This window comes from Lactuca virosa, chromosome 5, assembly GCF_052849685.1.
Source record: "Lactuca virosa cultivar CGN04683 chromosome 5, Lactuca_virosa_CGN04683_v6, whole genome shotgun sequence".
NCBI lineage: Eukaryota > Viridiplantae > Streptophyta > Magnoliopsida > Asterales > Asteraceae > Lactuca > Lactuca virosa.
Genome location: NC_136430.1, coordinates 80,523,590 through 80,525,076, shown reverse-complemented (window position 1 = coordinate 80,525,076; position 1,487 = coordinate 80,523,590). Strand labels below are relative to the sequence as shown.

Sequence of the window (1,487 nt, the reverse complement as noted above, 5' to 3'; positions counted from 1 at the left end):
ATCACCACTTGAATAGCACACTTGTACTTTCCGGTTCCCATTCTCATCAAGGTCACAGTCTTTAGTAAGGTGAGACCCTCTACAGTTTTCACATCCCACTCTAATGGCATGGATGGATTGGTCCATCTTAGTCATTCTTCGATCCATGCTTTCCAATTTTTCCATCATTGCTGCCATATCATCAGTAATAGAATTCACCGCCCCTCGAGTCATGTCATTCCTTGGGTTGTGATATTCTCTAGAGTGCTTAGAGAATTCTTCAATTAGAGCCTTTATCACTGGGGGTGGTTTCTTTGTGAGTGGCCCTTGCGAGTCAAGGAGTTTCCTGGTTGTCACATTTACTCCATCATAAAAAATGGAGACTTCTTGTTGGCTATTAAGATCATGATGTGGGCAATTCCTTAGTAAACCTTTGTATCTCTCCCATGCCTCGTATAAGGACTCTCCAGCTTGTTGCTCAAAGTTTGCTATGGCTTTCTTCAACTTGGCTATCTTTGAAGGAGGGCAAAATTGATCAATGAATTCTTCCTTCATCTTGGTCCAAGTGGTGATGGATCCTGGAGGGAGTGATTTGAGCCAATCTTTCGCGGCTCCCTTAAATGTGACTGGTAGCATACGTAGCAAAACAGTGTCGCGAGCCACATTTGGTACATTGAAGTAGTCGGCAATGTCGTTGACCTTGTCTAAGTGCTTGTATGTGTCTTCGTGATCTTTCCCGTAGAAAGGGATCTCCTTAAGTTGAGCAAGTATGTGGCCCTTAAGTTCAAAGGTGGCAGTTGCGGGAATCGCGGGTTGCACAAGTCCCGGGCCGGTGTCGTCACGCATCATTTTCTTCCATTCTCCCATGGGAACTTCATTGATGTTAGCCATGGTGTTAGCTAGTTCGCCCTCTATGTCGCTTCCTCCTTCGGATTCGCTTTCTTCTTTTTCGGATTCGTACACGATATCGTCCTTGTTTGGGTCTTCGTCCGCCTCTATAAAGTTGCTGGATTCTCCCACTTTCTTGTCCTTTTTCTTACTAAAAACAGATTTTAGATTCTTCAATGGTGAATGCTTTGAGGTTGCGGTTTCTCCTACGGTTTTGCCTTTGTTTTTCTTCAAGGTCGCTTCCAGGTCTTCAAGTGGTGGAATAAAAGGTGTGCCTCCTCCTCTGGTCATATACGAACTGCAAACAAAAACAGAAAACACGCGTAAAAAGAACAAAAAAATAAACTAAAAACGAAACTGGAAATCAGCTATGGACTCGCCGAGTAGCTTCGAGTGCACTCGGCGAGTTCAAGGCTAAAACAGAAAAAGTTTAATCAAAAATCTAAAATGAAAAAAAAATCAAACTTATCCTAATAACTAATTTACTAAAGCAGTAACTTTGTGCAAGAAGGATCTCACACAAAGGATCGATAACACTAGTAATAAAATTAAATTTTAGAACCGTTCTCCGGCAGCGGCGCCAAAAACTTGATGTGCGTGAAATGAACTAGTTTTAATCC

General features: G+C 42.4%; 1 non-coding gene across 1 annotated transcript; it reads left to right on the top strand.

Annotated features, from left to right (window-relative positions):
- Window positions 1–379: 379 nt before the first annotated feature.
- LOC145118344 (small nucleolar RNA R71) lies at window positions 380–486 on the top strand. Its single transcript, XR_013713299.1, has one exon. It is a non-coding gene; the product is annotated as a small nucleolar RNA R71 (small nucleolar RNA).
- Window positions 487–1,487: the final 1,001 nt, after the last annotated feature.